Genomic DNA, 10,058 nt, shown 5'->3' with positions numbered 1-10,058 from the left:
TGTACATAAATTAAATTATAAAAAAATTGGATTAAAAAATTACACAAAAAAATGAAGAATTTCAAATAGTTAATTTGATACTAATATCGATATATTTTTATCAAATTTTTATGATATCGTCAAACATATATTTTATTCAAAAAAAAACATCATCGCTTTCTCAAAATCACATAAAGCMATATTATAACATCGACTAAGATAAAGAATAAAATGAAATATTAAAAACACAATGTATCTCGCTGCATTGCGCGAGTACGTTTCTAATATTTATAAATATTTAAATTAATAAAAAGTAACATGTTTTTATAAAATATAATAGTAAATATTTTTTTTAATTATTAATAATTATATAAATTTATTTACTTATTTATAAATTAAACTCATTAAAACAAAATAAAAAAACCAGCAACATGTTCGTTGAAAAGAACACTATCGACATCTCGCCACCCTACTTTCTTACTCCAATCGATCACCCTGAACAATTACGTTGGAGAAAATCTTCTCCATGATGAAAATTATGGTGATTGGCTGAGCAAGATGTCCAATGCATTATTCGCTAAAAACAAAATCGGTTTTGTGGATGGTACCATCCCTATACCGAAAGGAGGGTCTTCGGATCTAATGAGTTCTAAAAGATGCAAGGATGGGTAACAAGCGCAATTGAGAAAGAAATCAAGTGCAACGTTAAGTATGTAGCCACTGCCCATGACACATGGATCGATCTTCAAGAACGATGCAGAAAAGAAAAGCCCCTCGAGCTTATGAGTTAAGAAGAAGTATCACCATGATATGCCAAGAAAACTTATCAGTTTTCTGCTTACTACACCAAATTGTGAGGTGTTTGGGATGAAATCCAATCCGTAAGTCTGACACCTACATGCATTTGTGGCGGTTGCAAGTGCGAAATATCAAACAAAATCGAAGGTTTGCTTGAAAAGGAGTGTTTGTATGACTTCGTAATGGGATTGAACAATGAATACAGAGTCAAAACTCAGATTCTGAGCAGTAGACCTCTGCTTACACTAGGGGCAACCTATCACCTAGTCGGTCAAGATGAACAACAACGACAAATCGGTGAAACCTGTAGAATGGATCCACAGAACGCCGTATTCCAAGTCTTTGGAAGTCCCACTCTAGACCAACTGGAAAACTCTTTAGACAAACATCGAGCAAGAGAGAAGACCGTGGGGCGGTGATAAGCGAATGGGAAAGAACGAAGATCGATGGTGTACGCATTGTCACAAGTCATGACATGTCGTTGATGGATGCTTCGAGATTGAAGGGTACCCAAACTGGTGGACTGAAAAACATGGGACAACCAAATTTAGAAAATCAAAAACTCAGACTCGTGCAACAACTGTTACCTTCAATCTAGACACACCTAGTTTCACCAAAGAGGAGCACGCTCAATTACTCCAAATGATTAGAGTAATGGGAAAAACTAATCAGGTTCCGAAATCTCCAATAGCCATCATGACAGGTAAGATCGACTTACTCAATTCTAGGTTATTGATTCTGGTGCCAGTGAGCACATTACGCATGATGAAATTATGTTGGAAACAACAAAAGAAATTGGTGAGAGTCCTTTGGTGAAAATACCAAATGAGGATTCGATACCCGTTAAGAATGTGGGAAATGTTCATCTATCTAATGAATTGGAGTTAAAACACATGAATGTTCCAACATTCAATTGCAATTTATTGTCACTGAGTAAATTAACATGTGATCTACATTGTGCACTGACATTCTTTCCGGATATCTATGTTATATAGGACTTACATTCGAAGAGCCTGATTGGGATAGGTAAAGTTCGTGATGGTCTATAATTTTTGGAGCCGCTCAAGCGTAAGAGGGTGGCTATTTTTGGTCTCTATGGACTCCACAATCTGGCATAGAAGGCTCAAACATGCTCCGGATGATGTTATTCTAAGAATAAAACAATTGGAAAATCTTGGTACTCATGATCGTTTTTGTGACTCTTGTGTTCGTGCTAAACAACATAGATTACCTTTTCCTATTAGTTTTACCAAAACTACCATTTTTTTTGAGTTGATAGGCATTGACATTTGGGGTCGTTATCACACTTCTTCTTTTGATGGTGCTCATTTTTTTTGTCTATTATTGATGATTATAGTCGTGAAGTTTAGATATATTTGATGCAATACGAAAGTGAGGTAAGTCATTTTTAACAATGTTTTGCAATATAGTAGAGACCCAATTTAACAACGAGTTAAAAGACCCAATTTCAAGTATGGTAGGCTAAAATTATAGCTTGGGTGTTGGGTGATGTTAAGAGAAACTTCGATTCCTTTTGCAGAAAAATAAATAATAAGTCTTTCCGACTATGTCATTCCAGTTTTTATTGCAAAAACATCATCCACGGACAAGTTGATCACTTGTTTAAAAGTGTTGGATTTAGAGATAAACCAACAAGCACACGTCAACTTGAATGATATGGAAGTAGGCTCGAGAGAGCTACTTAGAAGCAAGGAGACTTGTTTTCACTTCATTTAGCTTATATAAGGAATAGTTTGAGCCAATGTCGAGACTCCAGCCTTACATAGAGATATGAAGGCTTAATCTATGACTGTGTGTCATTTTACATCTCAAGAGAGTACTTTAAAGAAACTATTAGTTGTAAGGACAAATTATTTATATAGCATGTAATAGAACCATGTTGTAGCATGTTGTCTACTTAAAAATTGGTTTAATATCTTAACAAATCCCGATACCCTAAGCTCTCTTTTATTACGTGTTCACAACAATAGTGTTAAATCAACTCACCACAAATATTTCTTTGAACTCACCATCTGAAATCATATCTTTATTTAGACTTTTAATGAACTTTTATTCTTTTCCCCGTGGACGATATTCAATATTTTTACCACTTTATTACTTGTAAAGGATGATAGTAGAATGATAAGTGTATACTTGCACTAATCTCCATTTACTAACAGTCCGAAAGATTTATTTTATATACATCTCGAGACAGTAAAGTATGATGCGCATTAGCGGTTCCTTCTAAGAAGAATTGGGAAGTACATCAATTGGATGTCAATAAAACATTCCTCCATGGGACCTTGAAGAAGATGTTTGTATGAAGATACCCCAAGGATTTGCCAAAACAGGTGACAAATATGTTTGTAAATTGCAAAAGTCTCTTTATGGTCTGCGACAAGCGTCACAAGATTAGTACCACAAGTTCACCAAATCACACCTTGTAACATCCCAAAATTTTGAATACTTAAATGTAACAAAACTAGTATCCCAAGATCAAAACTTACATTGTAGCGGAAATAAAATTTTCAATCTTACAATTTATATCATCATCTAAAATTACAATCTTGAGGAACATAACTTTGTTCTATATAACAATGCATTGATCTGCACGTGTCCTTCTTGGATGTTAATCCTTATATCTCTCTTTATTCAACTTTTCTTTCCAGTCTAATAGTCGCTTGGGTGAAAAAGTTTTAAAAGAGTTTTCGGTGAGCCTTAGGCCCAATGTATCCACGGTTTTCATGCACGAAGAACAACTTTTACAATAAACAATTTTCACAAAGCTTCATAAATTTAGCATGCCTTGATGAGAATAATACTTTTTACAAATTAAAGATATTATAGTGCATGTCTACGTCACAAAGCAACGGCGTCATGGGAGATGTCTACCTCACACAGCATTACCTCGCGAACTCACACAGCATGTCCTCACTTACGACTTAGACAAGCTCACAAAGCATGCTCGTCTTAACAAAATAATACCGTAGTACATCCCCATTGACACACAAATACCCAAAACACATATTATAAAAATATCGAACTTTTCACGTATATAAAGCATATCAAAAATCTCGAGAAACTTCAATCAAGCTTGTGGATAATTATAAATAAGGCATGCAACCATTTTAAAAATAAATCACGTGTAACTCACAATGCATGGCGTAGCCCAAACCGATCTTTGAAGTGGCTAGTGTCTCCCCGATTGGTGCCAAGCTAGCTACGATGTAGAGCACCGTCAACACTCATTACAGCGTCCACCGTCACCTTTTCTCACAATAGTTCTCCTTCACCCCAAACTAAACATAAAGCTACAAACTCCCATTTTATACTAAGCCCCATCGGCGGTTTCACGGAATATGAAACAATAAGCCATGATTAATGGTCGTAGGTTTCATGACCATTGGGTTTCCTGTCATTAAATTACATTCAATTTTAGGGTCTAAACCTTTCACTTTGATTGCATTTACACTACAAGTCCTTAAAATTTAACGACTACCAATTTCTTTTCACTTTTTTTTGGTTATTACAAACTTTCCTTCTTAACAAAATTTCGTCCTCGAAATTTGCCTTATGCAAATAAATGAGGGCATCTCAATCTCGCCCCCTTATCAAGTTCCCAAGTAGCCTCCGAACCATTATGACTTGTTCATTGAACATTCACGAGAGAAATCCTTTGCTTCTTAGTTTTTTTAATTATCTTTTCTTGACATCCTTACGAGTTACGACTTACTTTTTATCTACTAAACACTTCTTTACATTAGATACATTATATCATAAATTTCACCATACCAACTGTGTTAGGACTGAAATTCAGTATTAAATCGTATTCGTTTTGACAGTTAATTTTGTCTATAATTATGTAAAAGTCATCATATTTGACTTTTCATAGGATAGTTTGATGTTGACTACTTGTATTGTTTGACCCTATATAAAGGGTGTTTGTCTTTGTATTTTGAGTAGGATTCTAATTGTAATATCAATATACGTATTGAGAGTTTGACCAAGAATTGGGCATTGATTTTTTCTCTCTACTCCTTCTAGTATTCTTAATAGAAAACACTTTCTGCCATTGTTGTTCTTGAAGGTTTAATGGAAGATTTATCAATATTGGGACTTTTAATTGGTATCAGAGCAGAAGTGTAGGAAATTTGATTGAAGAAGTCATCAAGATTTACACAATTTTTTTCTGAAAATTTATCTTTTTGTTTTTGAAGTTCTTCATGTTCTTGAATGTTCATCTTTTTCTTAATAAATTTTTCTCAAATCTTTCATATTTGAACATTTGATTGCTAAAATGATGATCGTTGTGTATGTTTTACATACTAATTCATTGTTATTCTTGTGATTTTGTGTTTTGATCATCGATTTTAGAAATTTGAAGAGTTTATGAATTTTTGAAGTTTTTAGCGTTCTTATGAAAATTCTTCAAAAAGTTAGAATTTGATCCATTTTTTTGTCTAAGTTTTTGTAAATATTATGTTTGTTTGTATGTTTGATCTAAATTTTGGTTGTCATTATTGGTTGAATCTTGTTAGTTGACCAGATTATAGCCTAACAGTAAGCGATTTAGAAAGCTAGTAGTAAGCGGATTCCATGCAGTGAGCTGTTTTCTTCTAGTAGTAAGCGATTTACAGTTGTGTCTTGACCTGATTGAACCTGTGAGCTGAGCGATTTATCTAGAGACTTTGAGCGATTTAGCATCATATAGTGAGCGGATTAGAGTCTGCATAGTAAGCGGATTAAACATCTTGCATTGAGCAGACTTGTGTGCGATTTAGATAATATAGTGACCGGATTAGAGAGCCTGTTGTAAGCGATTTAGAGGCTTAAAGATCTGCATGGTGAGCGATTTATAGAACAGCTGTGAGCGATTTAACTACATAGGTTGAGCGATTTAGAGCTTAGTGACTTGAGCGATTTATTCTTTACCTTGAGCGATTTAGGATGCGTTTAAAGCTTTAGTTGACCGATTAAGACATTCATTGCAGTGACCGGATTAGAAGCTGTTTGTTGAGCGGAGATGACCGGATAAGCAGACTAGTTGTGAGCGATTTAAACCTGCATATTGAGTGATTTAAGACCATGCTTTGAGCGGATAAGGAACCAGCGATTTACAGCATTTGTTGTGCGATTTACAGCATGCTTTGTGCGATTTAGCTTGGTGTTAGATTCACATTTTGAGTGGATTAAATTATGTGCCTTGACCGATTTAGAAGTTGTCTTGACCGATTTAGAAGCTGTCTTGACCGATTTAGAAGCTGTCTTGACCGAATTAGAACTGCATTAAGCAATTTAGACTTATGTAGTGAGCATTTTATACTTGGTGTTTCATCCATGCAGTGAACAGACTTGAAGCTGCAGTGACCGGATTTAACATCCATGCATTGAGCGGATATATTTTGTGTAGTGACTAATTTTGAGCGATTTAGCCTTCTCATTGAGCGGACTTGACTGTATTCAAACAGTTTTGAGCAGTTTTAGACAGCTAGTGTATTGAGCGAGTTAGAACTATGCTTTGAGCGATTTATCTAGTTTGTTGAGTGATTAAGAGTGTGTAGTGTTCCATGCAGTAACCAATTTTCTCCATGCACATTTCTTGAGTGTTTTAGATATTGCCTTAAGAAATTTAGACATAGGCTTGATCATGGTTTTGATTTAGGCACACTTTTTGATTTGTTTGAACGTGAAATTTTTAGTGACTGTGTAATATTTTTAGACTGTATTTCTTTGATCATTTTTCTTAAACTGCATAGATTCTTTGTCTGATCAGTCTTAATTTTCTTAATGGCAGATTTTCTTCAGAAAGAGAATAAGGAGTTGAAAGAGAGAATTACAGAGTTGGACAAGAACTTACAGAGTTATAAGGAGAAATATCTTAACATGTTTTACGAGAATCATGCTGATATGTGTTGAGAATTCAACATATTAAGCACTTGTTTTACGTCTTATTAGTTAAAATTAGTTTCCTTTCATTCCCACTTTGAGTCATTTTGATTAATTTCTTTATACCATTATTATTATGGAGCTAAAATATTGTGGTTAACTTGTTGGGACTCAAAGATACAAGCAAATGGAGAAATTTTTGTTAAACAGCCTGATGCTACAACATTGCAGCAGCAGCCACCAGATACGTGCATGGCTTTGCGAGGGCTTAACGATTAAGCTGTTGCCTTTTGAATGTTGACTGGAAGACAGCTGGAAATGGCTGGAAGACTTTTTAAAATCTGGGATTTTTGACTTTATATGTACTCTTGTACTTTAGATGCTCTTTGGTTAACTTTCGAGTATTAACCTTTGGGTAAATCTTTTGTTGTTTTGTGCCAACCTTTGTGTATAAAAGGGGGGCTTAGCTTGTGTTTCCATACACCTTCTAACCACATATCTAAGATCAAAATCAGCTTGTTAGGGCTGATTTTGGAGAATCTTTTGAGAAATCAAAGTTCTTGAATTTTAATCTTTCATCTTTAATTCTTGTCTTTTAATTTCTTGTTCTTTATTTTATGTTCCTTTACATTTATTGTTATTTACTTTCCGTTATTTAATTTCCGCAATTTACATTCTCGTCATTTACATTTCCGTCATTTACTTTCTCGTTAATTACTTTACGCAATTTACGTTTATGTCTTTACTTTCCGTCATTTATTTTCCTTGTAATTTACTTTCCATTATGAGTAGCTAAGCTTTTATAGCTTGGGTGTGAGACGGAAATGTGAGATTTTCAAACCAAACGAAAGTGGCTAAGTGTTTTCTTAAACGACGTTCCATTGTTTCATTCGAGTTTTTATAAAAACCAAGCACACTTCTTGACGGATTGATCACTTTGAAAGTGTTAAAGTGCCATGGACTTAGAGATAAGCCGTTGATAAGCACGTCAACTTGAATGACATAAAAGGTAGACTTGAGAAAGTTGCCGACATCTGAAACAAAAGTCTTCAAAATCGTCATCTGAAATCATCTCTTTCGTTGGACTCTAATATAACTTTGGCTACAATCTCCGTGGACGATAATCTGGTACTTGTACCACTTTATTACTTGAAAAGACGACATTGGGCCGTATTGTATACTTGCTTTGTGGCCCAATTTCATTAAGTCTAAAGGTGTGAAAGATACACCCGACCAAGTTTTCGATGTCGCTGTCAGGGATTGGCAAGCTAAAAGTTTAATTTTGAGTAAATTAAAAGGTTTGATTTTTCTAGTACCGTTTGGATCGTTTTAAAGGTGGTGTATGCCATGGGGGCACAACACAGGGAATTTTTCGAATTTGATCCCGACATTGAGAGAACGTTTCACCATAGGAGGAGGGCTCAAAGAGCATTTTTTGCTCTACTCCCTCCGAACATGGCGTTATCTCCCCCGATCATTCTAGAAATACCGTATTTGGAAAACCAACCGCCAGTTTTTGCACCAATACCATCATTTTCGAACTTTCCACAAAGACACCCACATAATGATAATAATTTGTGTAATGAGGACACAAAATCGGAACATAATGATCAACAAAGAGCACAAATTCCGAACATCATTAATTTGGCAAATTCCAAAAATGGGAGGATCATGGATTATGTTATTCTGGATTTTAAGCAATTAAATTCCGGGATAGTTAGACCACATATGACCGCTCTCCATTTCGAACTAAAACCGATAATGTTTCACAGGTTACAAACGAATGGCCAATTTGCCGGATTACCTTCGGAGGACCCACATTCGCACTTAAAATCTTTTAGGGTGCGTTTGGTACGCTGGACAGGGTGGGACAGAACAGGACAGAACACATTTGTCCTGTGTTTGGTGTGGCCTAATATTGGACTAAGTGGAACTAACTTGGATAAGCCTTGGACACGCGTGTTCCATCCTACCCCCCTGGAACTAATTGGAACACAACCCTATTTCCCTCATTACCCTTTTCCCAGCCGGCTGCAAGAAGAACGTAACCCTTTTTCATCGCTCCATCTCTCGATCGATTCCTCCTGTCGACGGCCGGCGAGTTCCAATCGACGGCGAGTTTCAATCGACGGCCTCCATCGCCTCCATCGCGTCTCTTCTCTCCATACCCAGGTACGCAATCGATCGCGTCTCTTCTCTCCATCGCCTCCATCGCCTCCATCTGTGTGTACGCGATTGATTCTAGGGTTCTTATTTTCTGTCGGTTTTGATGATGATTAAGTAACTCCGCCCATATTATTGAGTAATGTAGACTTTCAAACACGCCTAAATTCTGTTAGGATGGATGTTATAAACAAACGATTTTCTCTTTAAACTCTACTTGTTACTAATACTTCCATTCCTACAAAACATAGAATACAAGATAGTATACAACCTTTTCCCTTCATTGCAAAGGCTGTTGTATTGGTGTATGATAGCAGGGAACTGTCAAAAGTCAATATAGACTTTCAAATAAACCTAAATTCTGGTGGGATGGATGTTATAAACTAACAATTTTGTCTTTGAACTCTGCACATGACTGATATTTCCCTATAAAAACCAACTCTAAGCAGCAAACTGGTCTGAAAGCCTTCAAATCAACTAAAACCAGAGACTTAGGAGACTCGCAGTTCACATCATAACCTATGTGGGACAAGATATCACATGTTCCCCTTCTCGAAATCCTCCTTATTAGGGGTATACAAAAACCCAAATAAGATTCCATAAAACTTATCACCAGATGCATGGGTCCAACTCCAGAGGATGTTGCTGTGCTACTACCATTTCTAATGCCTGAAACCCAAAGCAGCAGGCTAATATCCTCCAAATTAACTAAAACCATGGTAGGAATTTGATAGCAGCACACATATCATAACTAACACGGCACACACAATTCATGTAAAAACCAACATGAGACAATACGTCACAAAAACTGTACACCAGAGTTGGAAAAGAAATCGAATGTTCCTAAATGGGATAGGATCCAAAATAAGAATTTCATTGTGTTAAAAATCTCTGCTTAGGAACCTGTTTTCTGTTCTGTTTTCTGGAACAGCAAAGGGTAACTGGAAATTTCTGTTTTCTGTTCTGTTTGCTCGAGTTGTTTACCTTGATCTGAGAGGGCATGGTCAATGAGAGAGGGAGAAAGAAACTAAAATCCCAAGTATCCACCATTATGAGTGCAAGTACTTGGTTATTGGTTATTGCACACAGAAATAAGTGCAACCACAAGTTCATCTTAACATGCCATTATCAGTTGCATTTTAGATTTCCATCTTAACATGTTATTGTTATTACCCTATCCATGTGGTTTATAATTTGTTATTACCCTATCCATGTGGTTTATAATTTGTTAT

The sequence above is a fragment of the Cynara cardunculus genome (genome assembly GCF_001531365.2).
Source record: "Cynara cardunculus var. scolymus isolate 2C chromosome LG 13, CcrdV1, whole genome shotgun sequence".
Lineage (NCBI taxonomy): Eukaryota > Viridiplantae > Streptophyta > Magnoliopsida > Asterales > Asteraceae > Cynara > Cynara cardunculus.
Note: the sequence above shows the minus strand (reverse complement) of the source record.